The sequence below is a fragment of the Triturus cristatus genome, chromosome 11 (genome assembly GCF_964204655.1).
Source record: "Triturus cristatus chromosome 11, aTriCri1.1, whole genome shotgun sequence".
Lineage (NCBI taxonomy): Eukaryota > Metazoa > Chordata > Amphibia > Caudata > Salamandridae > Triturus > Triturus cristatus.
This window is the reverse complement of record NC_140594.1, coordinates 1,142,539,228-1,142,562,741: the sequence shown is the minus strand read 5'-3', so window position 1 is coordinate 1,142,562,741 and position 23,514 is coordinate 1,142,539,228. Positions and strand designations below refer to the sequence as shown.

The following is a 23,514-nucleotide window of genomic DNA, read 5'->3' as shown; positions in this document are numbered from 1 at the left end:
CCAGCATACCTTGCGATGTGCTTAGGCAAATGAGGAGAGAGCCCCACCAATCCCTTGCCACTCCGCTGAAAGCTCCTCCTCTGCATAAAGAGAACACTTTCACAAGGGAGCAGAGTGGCGCAGCGGAAGCGTGCTGGGCCCATAACCCAGAGGTCGATGGATCGAAACCATCCTCTGCTAATATTGCTTGATTTTTCTTCCTAGGACTAATCTGTCATTTCCACCCTGCCAGCAAGGAAAAGCGCAGGCTTGTGCTAGCTATGTGAGAAAAGACTTCTCAACTATCTGTCTCTGCTGTAAATCAAGAGAGTGATCGTCAAAGGATCAACCCTATACTTTGAAAGTAAAGATACCCAATTAGAAGCATAAATGACAGGTGGGACCTTCACACGTTTTTCGGGGCATGCTTTGAATTTCATTCTTCCCTTTTTGTTCTGCTTTTATCAATCTCCTATGCATTTCATGGAATTTACTCCCTTTCTCTTCGCTGCTTTGCTTCCGATGCTGCCCATATGCTCATTTCCACTATTTGTACTGCTGCTTTCCATTTCTTCTCTTCTGCACAGCTTTGTCCTTGGTTTCAATCCCCAGTTCTTTACCCTCTGCAAGACAATTTCTACTGCTTTTCATGTTGGTATCCACACCAAATGCACCATTGGAACCGGTGCAAGATTGCCACTGCACTCGGCGTTGTAACATCTGGAACCTAGAGGACACACATCAGAGGGCGTTGGTGGTATAGTGGTGAGCATAGCTGCCTTCCAAGCAGTTGACCCGGGTTCGATTCCCGGCCAACGCAGTGCAAATATTTATATATTCTCCAAGCAGGATATATTTTAATGCAACATGTCACAAAACTGAAATATCAGAAACAGAATAATCAGCCGTTATATAAAAAAATAAACAAACACGTAGGTAGACATCTCGATCGCCTCATCTGCTACATTCATTATCCCAATATATGCTATTTTCCATAAAGCACTCACCACTCACATGTGCTGATAATATATATTTTGCTGGGGGCAGGCAATGAAAGGGCTGAGCCCCGACCAGACATTATAACCCCAGCAACCCTATTTTAAAAAGCATTTCTAGGCGATATCTAGCCTCTGAAAATAATAGGCAAGATCCACCGATAAATCTGGCAAAAGTCCCCAAGATTTTGTGCATACTTGTGCTCTCACCTGAATGCAGCGCCACCTTGTAACCATCGGATGTAACTGCGGCTCAGAAAAATGTTTTATCAGAGGGCAAGTTGAGAGGACTCCAAGTGGCAGATTTCCACGGAAAGAGCCTCTCGCTGCAGCAGGAAGGTTGGATACTTCAAATTGGCATAGTTTCCTGTCCAGCGTCCTCTCACGTCCCGAACGCTCCCAAACACTCAAAAGCCTCGCCCTCACCGGGTAGATCTCTGGCTCCCAGGTAAAGCCAAATCCTGAGTATGCTAGTGCTAGGATCACAGAGAAAGGACAGGGACAGAGAGCTGCTGTCTTGGTAAAGGCCTGAAACGGCTAATTCCTAAGAGGGTCTGCACTTTCAGTTATGACTGACTGTGAGTGGGGAAGATGAAGATTTTCTGTACCCAGCATACCTTGCGATGTGCTTAGGCAAATGAGGAGAGAGCCCCACCAATCCCTTGCCACTCCGCTGAAAGCTCCTCCTCTGCATAAAGAGAGCACTTTCACAAGGGAGCAGAGTGGCGCAGCGGAAGCGTGCTGGGCCCATAACCCAGAGGTCGATGGATCGAAACCATCCTCTGCTAATATTGCTTGATTTTTCTTCCTAGGACTAATCTGTCATTTCCACCCTGCCAGCAAGGAAAAGCGCAGGCTTGTGCTAGCTATGTGAGAAAAGACTTCTCAACTATCTGTCTCTGCTGTAAATCAAGAGAGTGATCGTCAAAGGATCAACCCTATACTTTGAAAGTAAAGATACCCAATTAGAAGCATAAATGACAGGTGGGACCTTCACACGTTTTTCGGGGCATGCTTTGAATTTCATTCTTCCCTTTTTGTTCTGCTTTTATCAATCTCCTATGCATTTCATGGAATTTACTCCCTTTCTCTTCGCTGCTTTGCTTCCGATGCTGCCCATATGCTCATTTCCACTATTTGTACTGCTGCTTTCCATTTCTTCTCTTCTGCACAGCTTTGTCCTTGGTTTCAATCCCCAGTTCTTTACCCTCTGCAAGACAATTTCTACTGCTTTTCATGTTGGTATCCACACCAAATGCACCATTGGAACCGGTGCAAGATTGCCACTGCACTCGGCGTTGTAACATCTGGAACCTAGAGGACACACATCAGAGGGCGTTGGTGGTATAGTGGTGAGCATAGCTGCCTTCCAAGCAGTTGACCCGGGTTCGATTCCCGGCCAACGCAGTGCAAATATTTATATATTCTCCAAGCAGGATATATTTTAATGCAACATGTCACAAAACTGAAATATCAGAAACAGAATAATCAGCCGTTATATAAAAAAATAAACAAACACGTAGGTAGACATCTCGATCGCCTCATCTGCTACATTCATTGTCCCAATATATGCTATTTTCCATAAAGCACTCACCACTCACATGTGCTGATAATAAATATTTTGCTGGGGGCAGGCAATGAAAGGGCTGAGCCCCGACCAGACATTATAACCCCAGCAACCCTATTTTAAAAAGCATTTCTAGGCGATATCTAGCCTCTGAAAATAATAGGCAAGATCCACCGATAAATCTGGCAAAAGTCCCCAAGATTTTGTGCATACTTGTGCTCTCACCTGAATGCAGCGCCACCTTGTAACCATCGGATGTAACTGCGGCTCAGAAAAATGTTTTATCAGAGGGCAAGTTGAGAGGACTCCAAGTGGCAGATTTCCACGGCAAGAGCCTCTCGCTGCAGCAGGAAGGTTGGATACTTCAAATTGGCATAGTTTCCTGTCCAGCGTCCTCTGACGTCCCGAACGCTCCCAAACACTCAAAAGCCTCACACCGGGCAAGCCCTCACCGGGTAGATCTCTGGCTCCCAGGTAAAGCCAAATCCTGAGTATGCTAGTGCTAGGATCACAGAGAAAGGACAGGGACAGAGAGCTGCTGTCTTGGTAAAGGCCTGAAACGGCTAATTCCTAAGAGGATCCGCACTTTCAGTTATGACTGACTGTGAGTGGGGAAGATGAAGATTTTCTGTACCCAGCATACCTTGCGATGTGCTTAGGCAAATGAGGAGAGAGCCCCACCAATCCCTTGCCACTCCGCTGAAAGCTCCTCCTCTGCATAAAGAGAGCACTTTCACAAGGGAGCAGAGTGGCGCAGCGGAAGCGTGCTGGGCCCATAACCCAGAGGTCGATGGATCGAAACCATCCTCTGCTAATATTGCTTGATTTTTCTTCCTAGGACTAATCTGTCATTTCCACCCTGCCAGCAAGGAAAAGCGCAGGCTTGTGCTAGCTATGTGAGAAAAGACTTCTCAACTATCTGTCTCTGCTGTAAATCAAGAGAGTGATCGTCAAAGGATCAACCCTATACTTTGAAAGTAAAGATACCCAATTAGAAGCATAAATGACAGGTGGGACCTTCACACGTTTTTCGGGGCATGCTTTGAATTTCATTCTTCCCTTTTTGTTCTGCTTTTATCAATCTCCTATGCATTTCATGGAATTTACTCCCTTTCTCTTCGCTGCTTTGCTTCCGATGCTGCCCATATGCTCATTTCCACTATTTGTACTGCTGCTTTCCATTTCTTCTCTTCTGCACAGCTTTGTCCTTGGTTTCAATCCCCAGTTCTTTACCCTCTGCAAGACAATTTCTACTGCTTTTCATGTTGGTATCCACACCAAATGCACCATTGGAACCGGTGCAAGATTGCCACTGCACTCGGCGTTGTAACATCTGGAAGCTAGAGGACGCACATTAGAAGGCGTTGGTGGTATAGTGGTGAACATAGCTGCCTTCCAAGCAGTTGACCCGGGTTCGATTCCCGGCCAACGCAGTGCAAATATTTATATATTCTCCAAGCAGGATATATTTTAATGCAACATGTCACAAAACTGAAATATCAGAATAATCAGCCGTTATATAAAAAAATAAACAAACACGTAGGTAGACATCTCGATCGCCTCATCTGCTACATTCATTGTCCCAATATATGCTATTTTCCATAAAGCACTCACCACTCACATGTGCTGATAATAAATATTTTGCTGGGGGCAGGCAATGAAAGGGCTGAGCCCCGACCAGACATTATAACCCCAGCAACCCTATTTTAAAAAGCATTTCTAGGCGATATCTAGCCTCTGAAAATAATAGGCAAGATCCACCGATAAATCTGGCAAAAGTCCCCAAGATTTTGTGCATACTTGTGCTCTCACCTGAATGCAGCGCCACCTTGTAACCATCGGATGTAACTGCGGCTCAGAAAAATGTTTTATCAGAGGGCAAGTTGAGAGGACTCCAAGTGGCAGATTTCAACGGAAAGAGCCTCTCGCTGCAGCAGGAAGGTTGGATACTTCAAATTGGCATAGTTTCCTGTCCAGCGTCCTCTCACGTCCCGAACGCTCCCAAACACTCAAAAGCCTCGCCCTCACCGGGTAGATCTCTGGCTCCCAGGTAAAGCCAAATCCTGAGTATGCTAGTGCTAGGATCACAGAGAAAGGACAGGGACAGAGAGCTGCTGTCTTGGTAAAGGCCTGAAACGGCTAATTCCTAAGAGGATCCGCACTTTCAGTTATGACTGACTGTGAGTGGGGAAGATGAAGATTTTCTGTACCCAGCATACCTTGCGATGTGCTTAGGCAAATGAGGAGAGAGCCCCACCAATCCCTTGCCACTCCGCTGAAAGCTCCTCCTCTGCATAAAGAGAGCACTTTCACAAGGGAGCAGAGTGGCGCAGCGGAAGCGTGCTGGGCCCATAACCCAGAGGTCGATGGATCGAAACCATCCTCTGCTAATATTGCTTGATTTTTCTTCCTAGGACTAATCTGTCATTTCCACCCTGCCAGCAAGGAAAAGCGCAGGCTTGTGCTAGCTATGTGAGAAAAGACTTCTCAACTATCTGTCTCTGCTGTAAATCAAGAGAGTGATCGTCAAAGGATCAACCCTACACTTTGAAAGTAAAGATACCCAATTAGAAGCATAAATGACAGGTGGGACCTTCACACGTTTTTCGGGGCATGCTTTGAATTTCATTCTTCCCTTTTTGTTCTGCTTTTATCAATCTCCTATGCATTTCATGGAATTTACTCCCTTTCTCTTCGCTGCTTTGCTTCCGATGCTGCCCATATGCTCATTTCCACTATTTGTACTGCTGCTTTCCATTTCTTCTCTTCTGCACAGCTTTGTCCTTGGTTTCAATCCCCAGTTCTTTACCCTCTGCAAAACAATTTCTACTGCTTTTCATGTTGGTATCCACACCAAATGCACCATTGGAACCGGTGCAAGATTGCCACTGCACTCGGCGTTGTAACATCTGGAACCTAGAGGACACATATCAGAGGGTGTTGGTGGTATAGTGGTGAGCATAGCTGCCTTCCAAGCAGTTGACCCGGGTTCGATTCCCGGCCAACGCAGTGCAAATATTTATATATTCTCCAAGCAGGATATATTTTAATGCAACATGTCACAAAACTGAAATATCAGAATAATCAGCCGTTATATAAAAAAATAAACAAACACGTAGGTAGACATCTCGATCGCCTCATCTGCTACATTCATTGTCCCAATATATGCTATTTTTCATAAAGCACTCACCACTCACATGTGCTGATAATAAATATTTTGCTGGGGGCAGGCAATGAAAGGGCTGAGCCCCGACCAGACATTATAACCCCAGCAACCCTATTTTAAAAAGCATTTCTAGGCGATATCTAGCCTCTGAAAATAATAGGCAAGATCCACCGATAAATCTGGCAAAAGTCCCCAAGATTTTGTGCATACTTGTGCTCTCACCTGAATGCAGCGCCACCTTGTAACCATCGGATGTAACTGCGGCTCAGAAAAATGTTTTATCAGAGGGCAAGTTGAGAGGACTCCAAGTGGCAGATTTCAACGGAAAGAGCCTCTCGCTGCAGCAGGAAGGTTGGATACTTCAAATTGGCATAGTTTCCTGTCCAGCGTCCTCTCACGTCCCGAACGCTCCCAAACACTCAAAAGCCTCGCCCTCACCGGGTAGATCTCTGGCTCCCAGGTAAAGCCAAATCCTGAGTATGCTAGTGCTAGGATCACAGAGAAAGGACAGGGACAGAGAGCTGCTGTCTTGGTAAAGGCCTGAAACGGCTAATTCCTAAGAGGGTCTGCACTTTCAGTTATGACTGACTGTGAGTGGGGAAGATGAAGATTTTCTGTACCCAGCATACCTTGCGATGTGCTTGGGCAAATGAGGAGAGAGCCCCACCAATCCCTTGCCACTCCGCTGAAAGCTCCTCCTCTGCATAAAGAGAGCACTTTCACAAGGGAGCAGAGTGGCGCAGCGGAAGCGTGCTGGGCCCATAACCCAGAGGTCGATGGATCGAAACCATCCTCTGCTAATATTGCTTGATTTTTCTTCCTAGGACTAATCTGTCATTTCCACCCTGCCAGCAAGGAAAAGCGCAGGCTTGTGCTAGCTATGCGAGAAAAGACTTCTCAACTATCTGTCTCTGCTGTAATTCAAGAGAGTGATCGTCAAAGGATCAACCCTATACTTTGAAAGTAAAGATACCCAATTAGAAGCATAAATGACAGGTGGGACCTTCACACGTTTTTCGGGGCATGCTTTGAATTTCATTCTTCCCTTTTTGTTCTGCTTTTATCAATCTCCTATGCATTTCATGGAATTTACTCCCTTTCTCTTCGCTGCTTTGCTTCCGATGCTGCCCATATGCTCATTTCCACTATTTGTACTGCTGCTTTCCATTTCTTCTCTTCTGCACAGCTTTGTCCTTGGTTTCAATCCCCAGTTCTTTACCCTCTGCAAGACAATTTCTACTGCTTTTCATGTTGGTATCCACACCAAATGCACCATTGGAACCGGTGCAAGATTGCCACTGCACTCGGCGTTGTAACATCTGGAACCTAGAGGACACACATCAGAGGGCGTTGGTGGTATAGTGGTGAGCATAGCTGCCTTCCAAGCAGTTGACCTGGGTTTGATTCCCGGCCAACGCAGTGCAAATATTTATATATTCTCCAAGCAGGATATATTTTAATGCAACATGTCACAAAACTGAAATATCAGAATAATCAGCCGTTATATAAAAAAATAAACAAACACGTAGGTAGACATCTCGATCGCCTCTTCTGCTACATTCATTGTCCCAATATATGCTATTTTCCATAAAGCACTCACCACTCACATGTGCTGATAATAAATATTTTGCTGGGGGCAGGCAATGAAAGGGCTGAGCCCCGACCAGACATTATAACCCCAGCATCCCTATTTTAAAAAGCATTTCTAGGCGATATCTAGCCTCTGAAAATAATAGGCAAGATCCACCGATAAATCTGGCAAAAGTCCCCAAGATTTTGTGCATACTTGTGCTCTCACCTGAATGCAGCGCCACCTTGTAACCATCGGATGTAACTGCGGCTCAGAAAAATGTTTTATCAGAGGGCAAGTTGAGAGGACTCCAAGTGGCAGATTTCCACGGAAAGAGCCTCTCACTGCAGCAGGAAGGTTGGATACTTCAAATTGGCATAGTTTCCTGTCCAGCGTCCTCTCACGTCCCGAACGCTCCCAAACGCTCAAAAGCCTCGCCCTCACCGGGTAGATCTCTGGCTCCCAGGTAAAGCCAAATCCTGAGTATGCTAGTGCTAGGATCACAGAGAAAGGACAGGGACAGAGAGCTGCTGTCTTGGTAAAGGCCTGAAACGGCTAATTCCTAAGAGGGTCTGCACTTTCAGTTATGACTGACTGTGAGTGGGGAAGATGAAGATTTTCTGTACCCAGCATACCTTGCGATGTGCTTAGGCAAATGAGGAGAGAGCCCCACCAATCCCTTGCCACTCCGCTGAAAGCTCCTCCTCTGCATAAAGAGAACACTTTCACAAGGGAGCAGAGTGGCGCAGCGGAAGCGTGCTGGGCCCATAACCCAGAGGTCGATGGATCGAAACCATCCTCTGCTAATATTGCTTGATTTTTCTTCCTAGGACTAATCTGTCATTTCCACCCTGCCAGCAAGGAAAAGCGCAGGCTTGTGCTAGCTATGTGAGAAAAGACTTCTCAACTATCTGTCTCTGCTGTAAATCAAGAGAGTGATCGTCAAAGGATCAACCCTATACTTTGAAAGTAAAGATACCCGATTAGAAGCATAAATGACAGGTGGGACCTTCACACGTTTTTCGGGGCATGCTTTGAATTTCATTCTTCCCTTTTTGTTCTGCTTTTATCAATCTCCTATGCATTTCATGGAATTTACTCCCTTTCTCTTCGCTGCTTTGCTTCCGATGCTGCCCATATGCTCATTTCCACTATTTGTACTGCTGCTTTCCATTTCTTCTCTTCTGCACAGCTTTGTCCTTGGTTTCAATCCCCAGTTCTTTACCCTCTGCAAGACAATTTCTACTGCTTTTCATGTTGGTATCCACACCAAATGCACCATTGGAACCGGTGCAAGATTGCCACTGCACTCGGCGTTGTAACATCTGGAACCTAGAGGACACACATCAGAGGGCGTTGGTGGTATAGTGGTGAGCATAGCTGCCTTCCAAGCAGTTGACCCGGGTTCGATTCCCGGCCAACGCAGTGCAAATATTTATATATTCTCCAAGCAGGATATATTTTAATGCAACATGTCACAAAACTGAAATATCAGAAACAGAATAATCAGCCGTTATATAAAAAAATAAACAAACACGTAGGTAGACATCTCGATCGCCTCATCTGCTACATTCATTATCCCAATATATGCTATTTTCCATAAAGCACTCACCACTCACATGTGCTGATAATATATATTTTGCTGGGGGCAGGCAATGAAAGGGCTGAGCCCCGACCAGACATTATAACCCCAGCAACCCTATTTTAAAAAGCATTTCTAGGCGATATCTAGCCTCTGAAAATAATAGGCAAGATCCACCGATAAATCTGGCAAAAGTCCCCAAGATTTTGTGCATACTTGTGCTCTCACCTGAATGCAGCGCCACCTTGTAACCATCGGATGTAACTGCGGCTCAGAAAAATGTTTTATCAGAGGGCAAGTTGAGAGGACTCCAAGTGGCAGATTTCCACGGAAAGAGCCTCTCGCTGCAGCAGGAAGGTTGGATACTTCAAATTGGCATAGTTTCATGTCCAGCGTCCTCTCACGTCCCGAACGCTCCCAAACACTCAAAAGCCTCACACCGGGCAAGCCCTCACCGGGTAGATCTCTGGCTCCCAGGTAAAGCCAAATCCTGAGTATGCTAGTGCTAGGATCACAGAGAAAGGACAGGGACAGAGAGCTGCTGTCTTGGTAAAGGCCTGAAACGGCTAATTCCTAAAAGGGTCTGCACTTTCAGTTATGACTGACTGTGAGTGGGGAAGATGAAGATTTTCTGTACCCAGCATACCTTGCGATGTGCTTAGGCAAATGAGGAGAGAGCCCCACCAATCCCTTGCCACTCCGCTGAAAGCTCCTCCTCTGCATAAAGAGAGCACTTTCACAAGGGAGCAGAGTGGCGCAGCGGAAGCGTGCTGGGCCCATAACCCAGAGGTCGATGGATCGAAACCATCCTCTGCTAATATTGCTTGATTTTTCTTCCTAGGACTAATCTGTCATTTCCACCCTGCCAGCAAGGAAAAGCGCAGGCTTGTGCTAGCTATGTGAGAAAAGACTTCTCAACTATCTGTCTCTGCTGTAAATCAAGAGAGTGATCGTCAAAGGATCAACCCTATACTTTGAAAGTAAAGATACCCAATTAGAAGCATAAATGACAGGTGGGACCTTCACACGTTTTTCGGGGCATGCTTTGAATTTCATTCTTCCCTTTTTGTTCTGCTTTTATCAATCTCCTATGCATTTCATGGAATTTACTCCCTTTCTCTTCGCTGCTTTGCTTCCGATGCTGCCCATATGCTCATTTCCACTATTTGTACTGCTGCTTTCCATTTCTTCTCTTCTGCACAGCTTTGTCCTTGGTTTCAATCCCCAGTTCTTTACCCTCTGCAAGACAATTTCTACTGCTTTTCATGTTGGTATCCACACCAAATGCACCATTGGAACCGGTGCAAGATTGCCACTGCACTCGGCGTTGTAACATCTGGAACCTAGAGGACACACATCAGAGGGCGTTGGTGGTATAGTGGTGAGCATAGCTGCCTTCCAAGCAGTTGACCCGGGTTCGATTCCCGGCCAACGCAGTGCAAATATTTATATATTCTCCAAGCAGGATATATTTTAATGCAACATGTCACAAAACTGAAATATCAGAAACAGAATAATCAGCCGTTATATAAAAAAATAAACAAACACGTAGGTAGACATCTCGATCGCTTCATCTGCTACATTCATTATCCCAATATATGCTATTTTCCATAAAGCACTCACCACTCACATGTGCTGATAATAAATATTTTGCTGGGGGCAGGCAATGAAAGGGCTGAGCCCCGACCAGACATTATAACCCCAGCAACCCTATTTTAAAAAGCATTTCTAGGCGATATCTAGCCTCTGAAAATAATAGGCAAGATCCACCGATAAATCTGGCAAAAGTCCCCAAGATTTTGTGCATACTTGTGCTCTCACCTGAATGCAGCGCCACCTTGTAACCATCGGATGTAACTGCGGCTCAGAAAAATGTTTTATCAAAGGGCAAGTTGAGAGGACTCCAAGTGGCAGATTTCCACGGAAAGAGCCTCTCGCTGCAGCAGGAAGGTTGGATACTTCAAATTGGCATAGTTTCCTGTCCAGCGTCCTCTCACGTCCTGAACGCTCCCAAACACTCAAAAACCTCGCCCTCACCGGGTAGATCTCTGGCTCCCAGGTAAAGCCAAATCCTGAGTATGCTAGTGCTAGGATCACAGAGAAAGGACAGGGACAGAGAGCTGATGTCTTGGTAAAGGCCTGAAACGGCTAATTCCTAAGAGGGTCTGCACTTTCAGTTATGACTGACTGTGAGTGGGGAAGATGAAGATTTTCTGTACCCAGCATACCTTGCGATGTGCTTAGGCAAATGAGGAGAGAGCCCCACCAATCCCTTGCCACTCCGCTGAAAGCTCCTCCTCTGCATAAAGAGAGCACTTTCACAAGGGAGCAGAGTGGCGCAGCGGAAGCGTGCTGGGCCCATAACCCAGAGGTCGATGGATCGAAACCATCCTCTGCTGATATTGCTTGATTTTTCTTCCTAGGACTAATCTGTCATTTCCACCCTGCCAGCAAGGAAAAGCGCAGGCTTGTGCTAGCTATGTGAGAAAAGACTTCTCAACTATCTGTCTCTGCTGTAAATCAAGAGAGTGATCGTCAAAGGATCAACCCTACACTTTGAAAGTAAAGATACCCAATTAGAAGCATAAATGACAGGTGGGACCTTCACACGTTTTTCGGGGCATGCTTTGAATTTCATTCTTCCCTTTTTGTTCTGCTTTTATCAATCTCCTATGCATTTCATGGAATTTACTCCCTTTCTCTTCGCTGCTTTGCTTCCGATGCTGCCCATATGCTCATTTCCACTATTTGTACTGCTGCTTTCCATTTCTTCTCTTCTGCACAGCTTTGTCCTTGGTTTCAATCCCCAGTTCTTTACCCTCTGCAAGACAATTTCTACTGCTTTTCATGTTGGTATCCACACCAAATGCACCATTGGAACCGGTGCAAGAATGCCACTGCACTCGGCGTTGTAACATCTGGAACCTAGAGAACACACATCAGAGGGTGTTGGTGGTATAGTGGTGAGCATAGCTGCCTTCCAAGCAGTTGACCCGGGTTCGATTCCCGGCCAACGCAGTGCAAATATTTATATATTCTCCAAGCAGGATATATTTTAATGCAACATGTCACAAAACTGAAATATCAGAAACAGAATAATCAGCCGTTATATAAAAAAATAAACAAACACGTAGGTAGACATCTCGATCGCCTCATCTGCTACATTCATTGTCCCAATATATGCTATTTTCCATAAAGCACTCACCACTCACATGTGCTGATAATAAATATTTTGCTGGGGGCAGGCAATGAAAGGGCTGAGCCCCGACCAGACATTATAACCCCAGCAACCCTATTTTAAAAAGCATTTCTAGGCGATATCTAGCCTCTGAAAATAATAGGCAAGATCCACCGATAAATCTGGCAAAAGTCCCCAAGATTTTGTGCATACTTGTGCTCTCACCTGAATGCAGCGCCACCTTGTAACCATCGGATGTAACTGCGGCTCAGAAAAATGTTTTATCAGAGGGCAAGTTGAGAGGACTCCAAGTGGCAGATTTCCACGGAAAGAGCCTCTCGCTGCAGCAGGAAGGTTGGATACTTCAAATTGGCATAGTTTCCTGTCCAGCGTCCTCTCACGTCCCGAACGCTCCCAAACACTCAAAAGCCTCGCCCTCACCGGGTAGATCTCTGGCTCCCAGGTAAAGCCAAATCCTGAGTATGCTAGTGCTAGGATCACAGAGAAAGGACAGGGACAGAGAGCTGCTGTCTTGGTAAAGGCCTGAAACGGCTAATTCCTAAGAGGGTCTGCACTTTCAGTTATGACTGACTGTGAGTGGGGAAGATGAAGATTTTCTGTACCCAGCATACCTTGCGATGTGCTTAGGCAAATGAGGAGAGAGCCCCACCAATCCCTTGCCACTCCGCTGAAAGCTCCTCCTCTGCATAAAGAGAGCACTTTCACAAGGGAGCAGAGTGGCGCAGCGGAAGCGTGCTGGGCCCATAACCCAGAGGTCGATGGATCGAAACCATCCTGTGCTAATATTGCTTGATTTTTCTTCCTAGGACTAATCTGTCATTTCCACCCTGCCAGCAAGGAAAAGCGCAGGCTTGTGCTAGCTATGTGAGAAAAGACTTCTCAACTATCTGTCTCTGCTGTAAATCAAGAGAGTGATCGTCAAAGGATCAACCCTATACTTTGAAAGTAAAGATACCCAATTAGAAGCATAAATGACAGGTGGGACCTTCACACGTTTTTCGGGGCATGCTTTGAATTTCATTCTTCCCTTTTTGTTCTGCTTTTATCAATCTCCTATGCATTTCATGGAATTTACTCCCTTTCTCTTCGCTGCTTTGCTTCCGATGCTGCCCATATGCTCATTTCCACTATTTGTACTGCTGCTTTCCATTTCTTCTCTTCTGCACAGCTTTGTCCTTGGTTTCAATCCCCAGTTCTTTACCCTCTGCAAGACAATTTCTACTGCTTTTCATGTTGGTATCCACACCAAATGCACCATTGGAACCGGTGCAAGATTGCCACTGCACTCGGCGTTGTAACATCTGGAACCTAGAGGACACACATCAGAGGGCGTTGGTGGTATAGTGGTGAGCATAGCTGCCTTCCAAGCAGTTGACCCGGGTTCGATTCCCGGCCAACGCAGTGCAAATATTTATATATTCTCCAAGCAGGATATATTTTAATGCAACATGTCACAAAACTGAAATATCAGAAACAGAATAATCAGCCGTTATATAAAAAAATAAACAAACACGTAGGTAGACATCTCGATCGCCTCATCTGCTACATTCATTGTCCCAATATATGCTATTTTCCATAAAGCACTCACCACTCACATGTGCTGATAATAAATATTTTGCTGGGGGCAGGCAATGAAAGGGCTGAGCCCCGACCAGACATTATAACCCCAGCAACCCTATTTTAAAAAGCATTTCTAGGCGATATCTAGCCTCTGAAAATAATAGGCAAGATCCACCGATAAATCTGGCAAAAGTCCCCAAGATTTTGTGCATACTTGTGCTCTCACCTGAATGCAGCACCACCTTGTAACCATCGGATGTAACTGCGGCTCAGAAAAATGTTTTATCAGAGGGCAAGTTGAGAGGACTCCAAGTGGCAGATTTCCACGGAAAGAGCCTCTCGCTGCAGCAGGAAGGTTGGATACTTCAAATTGGCATAGTTTCCTGTCCAGCGTCCTCTGACGTCCCGAACGCTCCCAAACACTCAAAAGCCTCACACCGGGCAAGCCCTCACCGGGTAGATCTCTGGCTCCCAGGTAAAGCCAAATCCTGAGTATGCTAGTGCTAGGATCACAGAGAAAGGACAGGGACAGAGAGCTGCTGTCTTGGTAAAGGCCTGAAACGGCTAATTCCTAAGAGGATCCGCACTTTCAGTTATGACTGACTGTGAGTGGGGAAGATGAAGATTTTCTGTACCCAGCATACCTTGCGATGTGCTTAGGCAAATGAGGAGAGAGCCCCACCAATCCCTTGCCACTCCGCTGAAAGCTCCTCCTCTGCATAAAGAGAGCACTTTCACAAGGGAGCAGAGTGGCGCAGCGGAAGCGTGCTGGGCCCATAACCCAGAGGTCGATGGATCGAAACCATCCTCTGCTAATATTGCTTGATTTTTCTTCCTAGGACTAATCTGTCATTTCCACCCTGCCAGCAAGGAAAAGCGCAGGCTTGTGCTAGCTATGTGAGAAAAGACTTCTCAACTATCTGTCTCTGCTGTAAATCAAGAGAGTGATCGTCAAAGGATCAACCCTATACTTTGAAAGTAAAGATACCCAATTAGAAGCATAAATGACAGGTGGGACCTTCACACGTTTTTCGGGGCATGCTTTGAATTTCATTCTTCCCTTTTTGTTCTGCTTTTATCAATCTCCTATGCATTTCATGGAATTTACTCCCTTTCTCTTCGCTGCTTTGCTTCCGATGCTGCCCATATGCTCATTTCCACTATTTGTACTGCTGCTTTCCATTTCTTCTCTTCTGCACAGCTTTGTCCTTGGTTTCAATCCCCAGTTCTTTACCCTCTGCAAGACAATTTCTACTGCTTTTCATGTTGGTATCCACACCAAATGCACCATTGGAACCGGTGCAAGATTGCCACTGCACTCGGCGTTGTAACATCTGGAAGCTAGAGGACACACATTAGAAGGCGTTGGTGGTATAGTGGTGAACATAGCTGCCTTCCAAGCAGTTGACCCGGGTTCGATTCCCGGCCAACGCAGTGCAAATATTTATATATTCTCCAAGCAGGATATATTTTAATGCAACATGTCACAAAACTGAAATATCAGAATAATCAGCCGTTATATAAAAAAATAAACAAACACGTAGGTAGACATCTCGATCCCCTCATCTGCTACATTCATTGTCCCAATATATGCTATTTTCCATAAAGCACTCACCACTCACATGTGCTGATAATAAATATTTTGCTGGGGGCAGGCAATGAAAGGGCTGAGCCCCGACCAGACATTATAACCCCAGCAACCCTATTTTAAAAAGCATTTCTAGGCGATATCTAGCCTCTGAAAATAATAGGCAAGATCCACCGATAAATCTGGCAAAAGTCCCCAAGATTTTGTGCATACTTGTGCTCTCACCTGAATGCAGCGCCACCTTGTAACCATCGGATGTAACTGCGGCTCAGAAAAATGTTTTATCAGAGGGCAAGTTGAGAGGACTCCAAGTGGCAGATTTCAACGGAAAGAGCCTCTCGCTGCAACAGGAAGGTTGGATACTTCAAATTGGCATAGTTTCCTGTCCAGCGTCCTCTCACGTCCCGAACGCTCCCAAACACTCAAAAGCCTCGCCCTCACCGGGTAGATCTCTGGCTCCCAGGTAAAGCCAAATCCTGAGTATGCTAGTGCTAGGATCACAGAGAAAGGACAGGGACAGAGAGCTGCTGTCTTGGTAAAGGCCTGAAACGGCTAATTCCTAAGAGGGTCTGCACTTTCAGTTATGACTGACTGTGAGTGGGGAAGATGAAGATTTTCTGTACCCAGCATACCTTGCGATGTGCTTAGGCAAATGAGGAGAGAGCCCCACCAATCCCTTGCCACTCCGCTGAAAGCTCCTCCTCTGCATAAAGAGAGCACTTTCACAAGGGAGCAGAGTGGCGCAGCGGAAGCGTGCTGGGCCCATAACCCAGAGGTCGATGGATCGAAACCATCCTCTGCTAATATTGCTTGATTTTTCTTCCTAGGACTAATCTGTCATTTCCACCCTGCCAGCAAGGAAAAGCGCAGGCTTGTGCTAGCTATGTGAGAAAAGACTTCTCAACTATCTGTCTCTGCTGTAAATCAAGAGAGTGATCGTCAAAGGATCAACCCTACACTTTGAAAGTAAAGATACCCAATTAGAAGCATAAATGACAGGTGGGACCTTCACACGTTTTTCGGGGCATGCTTTGAATTTCATTCTTCCCTTTTTGTTCTGCTTTTATCAATCTCCTATGCATTTCATGGAATTTACTCCCTTTCTCTTCGCTGCTTTGCTTCCGATGCTGCCCATATGCTCATTTCCACTATTTGTACTGCTGCTTTCCATTTCTTCTCTTCTGCACAGCTTTGTCCTTGGTTTCAATCCCCAGTTCTTTACCCTCTGCAAGACAATTTCTACTGCTTTTCATGTTGGTATCCACACCAAATGCACCATTGGAACCGGTGCAAGATTGCCACTGCACTCGGCGTTGTAACATCTGGAACCTAGAGGACACATATCAGAGGGTGTTGGTGGTATAGTGGTGAGCATAGCTGCCTTCCAAGCAGTTGACCCGGGTTCGATTCCCGGCCAACGCAGTGCAAATATTTATATATTCTCCAAGCAGGATATATTTTAATGCAACATGTCACAAAACTGAAATATCAGAAACAGAATAATCAGCCGTTATATAAAAAAATAAACAAACACGTAGGTAGACATCTCGATCGCCTCATCTGCTACATTCATTGTCCCAATATATGCTATTTTCCATAAAGCACTCACCACTCACATGTGCTGATAATAAATATTTTGCTGGGGGCAGGCAATGAAAGGGCTGAGCCCCGACCAGACATTATAACCCCAGCAACCCTATTTTAAAAAGCATTTCTAGGCGATATCTAGCCTCTGAAAATAATAGGCAAGATCCACCGATAAATCTGGCAAAAGTCCCCAAGATTTTGTGCATACTTGTGCTCTCACCTGAATGCAGCGCCACCTTGTAACCATCGGATGTAACTGCGGCTCAGAAAAATGTTTTATCAGAGGGCAAGTTGAGAGGACTCCAAGTGGCAGATTTCCACGGAAAGAGCCTCTCGCTGCAGCAGGAAGGTTGGATACTTCAAATTGGCATAGTTTCCTGTCCAGCGTCCTCTGACGTCCCAAACGCTCCCAAACACTCAAAAGCCTCACACCGGGCAAGCCCTCACCGGGTAGATCTCTGGCTCCCAGGTAAAGCCAAATCCTGAGTATGCTAGTGCTAGGATCACAGAGAAAGGACAGGGACAGAGAGCTGCTGTCTTGGTAAAGGCCTGAAACGGCTAATTCCTAAGAGGATCCGCACTTTCAGTTATGACTGACTGTGAGTGGGGAAGATGAAGATTTTCTGTACCCAGCATACCTTGCGATGTGCTTAGGCAAATGAGGAGAGAGCCCCACCAATCCCTTGCCACTCCGCTGAAAGCTCCTCCTCTGCATAAAGAGAGCACTTTCACAAGGGAGCAGAGTGGCGCAGCGGAAGCGTGCTGGGCCCACAACCCAGAGGTCGATGGATCGAAACCATCCTCTGCTAATATTGCTTGATTTTTCTTCCTAGGACTAATCTGTAATTTCCACCCTGCCAGCAAGGAAAAGCGCAGGCTTGTGCTAGCTATGTGAGAAAAGACTTCTCAACTATCTGTCTCTGCTGTAAATCAAGAGAGTGATCATCAAAGGATCAACCCTATACTTTGAAAGTAAAGATACCCAATTAGAAGCATAAATGACAGGTGGGACCTTCACACGTTTTTCGGGGCATGCTTTGAATTTCATTCTTCCCTTTTTGTTCTGCTTTTATCAATCTCCTATGCATTTCATGGAATTTACTCCCTTTCTCTTCGCTGCTTTGCTTCCGATGCTGCCCATATGCTCATTTCCACTATTTGTACTGCTGCTTTCCTTTTCTTCTCTTCTGCACAGCTTTGTCCTTGGTTTCAATCCCCAGTTCTTTACCCTCTGCAAGACAATTTCTACTGCTTTTCATGTTGGTATCCACACCAAATGCACCATTGGAACCGGTGCAAGATTGCCACTGCACTCGGCGTTGTAACATCTGGAAGCTAGAGGACACACATCAGAAGGCGTTGGTGGTATAGTGGTGAGCATAGCTGCCTTCCAAGCAGTTGACCCGGGTTCGATTCCCGGCCAACGCAGTGCAAATATTTATATATTCTCCAAGCAGGATATATTTTAATGCAACATGTCACAAAACTGAAATATCAGAATAATCAGCTGTTATATAAAAAAATAAACAAACACGTAGGTAGACATCTCGATCGCCTCATCTGCTACATTCATTGTCCCAATATATGCTATTTTCCATAAAGCACTCACCACTCACATGTGCTGATAATAAATATTTTGCTGGGGGCAGGCAATGAAAGGGCTGAGCCCCGACCAGACATTATAACCCCAGCAACCCTATTTTAAAAAGCATTTCTAGGCGATATCTAGCCTCTGAAAATAATAGGCAAGATCCACCGATAAATCTGGCAAAAGTCCCCAAGATTTTGTGCATACTTGTGCTCTCACCTGAATGCAGCGCCACCTTGTAACCATCGGATGTAACTGCGGCTCAGAAAAATGTTTTATCAGAGGGCAAGTTGAGAGGACTCCAAGTGGCAGATTTCAACGGAAAGAGCCTCTCGCTGCAGCAGGAAGGTTGGATACTTCAAATTGGCATAGTTTCCTGTCCAGCGTCCTCTCACGTCCCGAACGCTCCCAAACACTCAAAAGCCTCGCCCTCACCGGGTAGATCTCTGGCTCCCAGGTAAAGCCAAATCCTGAGTATGCTAGTGCTAGGATCACAGAGAAAGGACAGGGACAGAGAGCTGCTGTCTTGGTAAAGGCCTGAAACGGCTAATTCCTAAGAGGGTCTGCACTTTCAGTTATGACTGACTGTGAGTGGGGAAGATGAAGATTTTCTGTACCCAGCATACCTTGCGATGTGCTTAGGCAAATGAGGAGAGAGCCCCACCAATCCCTTGCCACTCCGCTGAAAGCTCCTCCTCTGCATAAAGAGAGCACTTTCACAAGGGAGCAGAGTGGCGCAGCGGAAGCGTGCTGGGCCCATAACCCAGAGGTCGATGGATCGAAACCATCCTCTGCTAATATTGCTTGATTTTTCTTCCTAGGACTAATCTGTCATTTCCACCCTGCCAGCAAGGAAAAGCGCAGGCTTGTGCTAGCTATGCGAGAAAAGACTTCTCAACTATCTGTCTCTGCTGTAATTCAAGAGAGTGATCGTCAAAGGATCAACCCTATACTTTGAAAGTAAAGATACCCAATTAGAAGCATAAATGACAGGTGGGACCTTCACACGTTTTTCGGGGCATGCTTTGAATTTCATTCTTCCCTTTTTGTTCTGCTTTTATCAATCTCCTATGCATTTCATGGAATTTACTCCCTTTCTCTTCGCTGCTTTGCTTCCGATGCTGCCCATATGCTCATTTCCACTATTTGTACTGCTGCTTTCCATTTCTTCTCTTCTGCACAGCTTTGTCCTTGGTTTCAATCCCCAGTTCTTTACCCTCTGCAAGACAATTTCTACTGCTTTTCATGTTGGTATCCACACCAAATGCACCATTGGAACCGGTGCAAGATTGCCACTGCACTCGGCGTTGTAACATCTGGAACCTAGAGGACACACATCAGAGGGCGTTGGTGGTATAGTGGTGAGCATAGCTGCCTTCCAAGCAGTTGACCCGGGTTTGATTCCCGGCCAACGCAGTGCAAATATTTATATATTCTCCAAGCAGGATATATTTTAATGCAACATGTCACAAAACTGAAATATCAGAATAATCAGCCGTTATATAAAAAAATAAACAAACACGTAGGTAGACATCTCGATCGCCTCTTCTGCTACATTCATTGTCCCAATATATGCTATTTTCCATAAAGCACTCACCACTCACATGTGCTGATAATAAATATTTTGCTGGGGGCAGGCAATGAAAGGGCTGAGCCCCGACCAGACATTATAACCCCAGCATCCCTATTTTAAAAAGCATTTCTAGGCGATATCTAGCCTCTGAAAATAATAGGCAAGATCCACCGATAAATCTGGCAAAAGTCCCCAAGATTTTGTGCATACTTGTGCTCTCACCTGAATGCAGCGCCACCTTGTAACCATCGGATGTAACTGCGGCTCAGAAAAATGTTTTATCAGAGGGCAAGTTGAGAGGACTCCAAGTGGCAGATTTCCACGGAAAGAGCCTCTCACTGCAGCAGGAAGGTTGGATACTTCAAATTGGCATAGTTTCCTGTCCAGCGTCCTCTCACGTCCCGAACGCTCCCAAACGCTCAAAAGCCTCGCCCTCACCGGGTAGATCTCTGGCTCCCAGGTAAAGCCAAATCCTGAGTATGCTAGTGCTAGGATCACAGAGAAAGGACAGGGACAGAGAGCTGCTGTCTTGGTAAAGGCCTGAAACGGCTAATTCCTAAGAGGGTCTGCACTTTCAGTTATGACTGACTGTGAGTGGGGAAGATGAAGATTTTCTGTACCCAGCATACCTTGCGATGTGCTTAGGCAAATGAGGAGAGAGCCCCACCAATCCCTTGCCACTCCGCTGAAAGCTCCTCCTCTGCATAAAGAGAACACTTTCACAAGGGAGCAGAGTGGCGCAGCGGAAGCGTGCTGGGCCCATAACCCAGAGGTCGATGGATCGAAACCATCCTCTGCTAATATTGCTTGATTTTTCTTCCTAGGACTAATCTGTCATTTCCACCCTGCCAGCAAGGAAAAGCGCAGGCTTGTGCTAGCTATGTGAGAAAAGACTTCTCAACTATCTGTCTCTGCTGTAAATCAAGAGAGTGATCGTCAAAGGATCAACCCTATACTTTGAAAGTAAAGATACCCAATTAGAAGCATAAATGACAGGTGGGACCTTCACACGTTTTTCGGGGCATGCTTTGAATTTCATTCTTCCCTTTTTGTTCTGCTTTTATCAATCTCCTATGCATTTCATGGAATTTACTCCCTTTCTCTTCGCTGCTTTGCTTCCGATGCTGCCCATATGCTCATTTCCACTATTTGTACTGCTGCTTTCCATTTCTTCTCTTCTGCACAGCTTTGTCCTTGGTTTCAATCCCCAGTTCTTTACCCTCTGCAAGATAATTTCTACTGCTTTTCATGTTGGTATCCACACCAAATGCACCATTGGAACCGGTGCAAGATTGCCACTGCACTCGGCGTTGTAACATCTGGAACCTAGAGGACACACATCAGAGGGCGTTGGTGGTATAGTGGTGAGCATAGCTGCCTTCCAAGCAGTTGACCCAGGTTCGATTCCCGGCCAACGCAGTGCAAATATTTATATATTCTCCAAGCAGGATATATTTTAATGCAACATGTCACAAAACTGAAATATCAGAAACAGAATAATCAGCCGTTATATAAAAAAATAAACAAACACGTAGGTAGACATCTCGATCGCCTCATCTGCTACATTCATTATCCCAATATATGCTATTTTCCATAAAGCACTCACCACTCACATGTGCTGATAATAAATATTTTGCTGGGGGCAGGCAATGAAAGGGCTGAGCCCCGACCAGACATTATAACCCCAGCAACCCTATTTTAAAAAGCATTTCTAGGCGATATCTAGCCTCTGAAAATAATAGGCAAGATCCACCGATAAATCTGGCAAAAGTCCCCAAGATTTTGTGCATACTTGTGCTCTCACCTGAATGCAGCGCCACCTTGTAACCATCGGATGTAACTGCGGCTCAGAAAAATGTTTTATCAGAGGGCAAGTTGAGAGGACTCCAAGTGGCAGATTTCCACGGAAAGAGCCTCTCGCTGCAGCAGGAAGGTTGGATACTTCAAATTGGCATAGTTTCATGTCCAGCGTCCTCTCACGTCCCGAACGCTCCCAAACACTCAAAAGCCTCACACCGGGCAAGCCCTCACCGGGTAGATCTCTGGCTCCCAGGTAAAGCCAAATCCTGAGTATGCTAGTGCTAGGATCACAGAGAAAGGACAGGGACAGAGAGCTGCTGTCTTGGTAAAGGCCTGAAACGGCTAATTCCTAAGAGGGTCTGCACTTTCAGTTATGACTGACTGTGAGTGGGGAAGATGAAGATTTTCTGTACCCAGCATACCTTGCGATGTGCTTAGGCAAATGAGGAGAGAGCCCCACCAATCCCTTGCCACTCCGCTGAAAGCTCCTCCTCTGCATAAAGAGAGCACTTTCACAAGGGAGCAGAGTGGCGCAGCGGAAGCGTGCTGGGCCCATAACCCAGAGGTCGATGGATCGAAACCATCCTCTGCTAATATTGCTTGATTTTTCTTCCTAGGACTAATCTGTCATTTCCACCCTGCCAGCAAGGAAAAGCGCAGGCTTGTGCTAGCTATGTGAGAAAAGACTTCTCAACTATCTGTCTCTGCTGTAATTCAAGAGAGTGATCGTCAAAGGATCAACCCTATTTTGCTTCCGATGCTGCCCATATGCTCATTTCCACTATTTGTACTGCTGCTTTCCATTTCTTCTCTTCTGCACAGCTTTGTCCTTGGTTTCAATCCCCAGTTCTTTACCCTCTGCAAGACAATTTCTACTGCTTTTCATGTTGGTATCCACACCAAATGCACCATTGGAACCGGTGCAAGATTGCCACTGCACTCGGCGTTGTAACATCTGGAACCTAGATGACACACATCAGAGGGCGTTGGTGGTATAGTGGTGAGCATAGCTGCCTTCCAAGCAGTTGACCCGGGTTCGATTCCCGGCCAACACAGTGCAAATATTTATATATTCTCCAAGCAGGATATATTTTAATGCAACATGTCACAAAACTGAAATATCAGAATAATCAGCCGTTATATAAAAAAATAAACAAACACGTAGGTAGACATCTCGATCGGCTCATCTGCTACATTCATTGTCCCAATATATGCTATTTTCCATAAAGCACTCACCACTCACATGTGCTGATAATAAATATTTTGCTGGGGGCAGGCAATGAAAGGGCTGAGCCCCGACCAGACATTATAACCCCAGCATCCCTATTTTAAAAAGCATTTCTAGGCGATATCTAGCCTCTGAAAATAATAGGCAAGATCCACCGATAAATCTGGCAAAAGTCCCCAAGATTTTGTGCATACTTGTGCTCTCACCTGAATGCAGCGCCACCTTGTAACCATCGGATGTAACTGCGGCTCAGAAAAATGTTTTATCAGAGGGCAAGTTGAGAGGACTCCAAGTGGCAGATTTCCACGGAAAGAGCCTCTCACTGCAGCAGGAAGGTTGGATACTTTAAATTGGCATAGTTTCCTGTCCAGCGTCCTCTCACGTCCCGAACGCTCCCAAACGCTCAAAAGCCTCGCCCTCACCGGGTAGATCTCTGGCTCCCAGGTAAAGCCAAATCCTGAGTATGCTAGTGCTAGGATCACAGAGAAAGGACAGGGACAGAGAGCTGCTGTCTTGGTAAAGGCCTGAAACG

At 45.8% G+C, this 23,514-nt stretch overlaps 13 non-coding genes across 13 annotated transcripts; all 13 read left to right on the top strand.

The window, feature by feature from the left end:
* Positions 1 to 727: 727 nt before the first annotated feature.
* On the top strand, positions 728 to 799 carry TRNAG-UCC (transfer RNA glycine (anticodon UCC)). Its single transcript has one exon. It is a non-coding gene; the product is annotated as a tRNA-Gly (tRNA).
* Positions 800 to 2,309: 1,510 nt separating this feature from the next.
* TRNAG-UCC (transfer RNA glycine (anticodon UCC)) lies at positions 2,310 to 2,381 on the top strand. Its single transcript has one exon. It is a non-coding gene; the product is annotated as a tRNA-Gly (tRNA).
* A 1,521-nt stretch (positions 2,382 to 3,902) lies between these two features.
* TRNAG-UCC (transfer RNA glycine (anticodon UCC)) lies at positions 3,903 to 3,974 on the top strand. The gene has a single exon. It is a non-coding gene; the product is annotated as a tRNA-Gly (tRNA).
* A 1,504-nt stretch (positions 3,975 to 5,478) lies between these two features.
* On the top strand, positions 5,479 to 5,550 carry TRNAG-UCC (transfer RNA glycine (anticodon UCC)). The gene has a single exon. It is a non-coding gene; the product is annotated as a tRNA-Gly (tRNA).
* A 3,080-nt stretch (positions 5,551 to 8,630) lies between these two features.
* Positions 8,631 to 8,702, top strand: TRNAG-UCC (transfer RNA glycine (anticodon UCC)). The gene has a single exon. It is a non-coding gene; the product is annotated as a tRNA-Gly (tRNA).
* Positions 8,703 to 10,223: 1,521 nt separating this feature from the next.
* TRNAG-UCC (transfer RNA glycine (anticodon UCC)) lies at positions 10,224 to 10,295 on the top strand. The gene has a single exon. It is a non-coding gene; the product is annotated as a tRNA-Gly (tRNA).
* Positions 10,296 to 11,805: 1,510 nt separating this feature from the next.
* On the top strand, positions 11,806 to 11,877 carry TRNAG-UCC (transfer RNA glycine (anticodon UCC)). Its single transcript has one exon. It is a non-coding gene; the product is annotated as a tRNA-Gly (tRNA).
* A 1,510-nt stretch (positions 11,878 to 13,387) lies between these two features.
* Positions 13,388 to 13,459, top strand: TRNAG-UCC (transfer RNA glycine (anticodon UCC)). Its single transcript has one exon. It is a non-coding gene; the product is annotated as a tRNA-Gly (tRNA).
* Positions 13,460 to 14,980: 1,521 nt separating this feature from the next.
* TRNAG-UCC (transfer RNA glycine (anticodon UCC)) lies at positions 14,981 to 15,052 on the top strand. The gene has a single exon. It is a non-coding gene; the product is annotated as a tRNA-Gly (tRNA).
* Positions 15,053 to 16,556: 1,504 nt separating this feature from the next.
* Positions 16,557 to 16,628, top strand: TRNAG-UCC (transfer RNA glycine (anticodon UCC)). Its single transcript has one exon. It is a non-coding gene; the product is annotated as a tRNA-Gly (tRNA).
* Positions 16,629 to 18,149: 1,521 nt separating this feature from the next.
* Positions 18,150 to 18,221, top strand: TRNAG-UCC (transfer RNA glycine (anticodon UCC)). The gene has a single exon. It is a non-coding gene; the product is annotated as a tRNA-Gly (tRNA).
* Positions 18,222 to 19,725: 1,504 nt separating this feature from the next.
* On the top strand, positions 19,726 to 19,797 carry TRNAG-UCC (transfer RNA glycine (anticodon UCC)). The gene has a single exon. It is a non-coding gene; the product is annotated as a tRNA-Gly (tRNA).
* A 2,940-nt stretch (positions 19,798 to 22,737) lies between these two features.
* On the top strand, positions 22,738 to 22,809 carry TRNAG-UCC (transfer RNA glycine (anticodon UCC)). The gene has a single exon. It is a non-coding gene; the product is annotated as a tRNA-Gly (tRNA).
* Positions 22,810 to 23,514: the final 705 nt, after the last annotated feature.